The sequence below is a fragment of the Penaeus monodon genome, chromosome 24 (genome assembly GCF_015228065.2).
Source record: "Penaeus monodon isolate SGIC_2016 chromosome 24, NSTDA_Pmon_1, whole genome shotgun sequence".
NCBI lineage: Eukaryota > Metazoa > Arthropoda > Malacostraca > Decapoda > Penaeidae > Penaeus > Penaeus monodon.
Window position 1 is genome coordinate 5,631,224 of NC_051409.1, and position 215 is coordinate 5,631,438.

General features: G+C 59.1%; 1 protein-coding gene across 1 annotated transcript in view; it reads right to left on the reverse strand.

Moving 5' to 3' along the window:
- Positions 1 to 215, reverse strand: part of LOC119588502 (angiopoietin-related protein 6-like) — a gene marked incomplete at its 5' end in the record, with an annotated part of 23,465 nt that overhangs the window by 3,056 nt on the left and 20,194 nt on the right.

Consider the following 215-nt stretch of genomic DNA (forward strand, 5'->3'; position numbering starts at 1 on the left):
GCCCTCACCAGAACAAAAAGAGCACAAAGGATTCAATCGAAAGGCCCTGACTGTACGCTGTGGTAGTGAGCCACGGAGGCAACCCCATTCACTTCCTGGGTTCCGAACCCTGGGGTCTCGTAGGCTGGCGGAGGTGAACGCGGAGAGAGATCGAGGCTAGGACGTTGTTTAGGGAGGGGGGGGGGTTGACGAAGCCCGGGGTACGCCGAGATTGT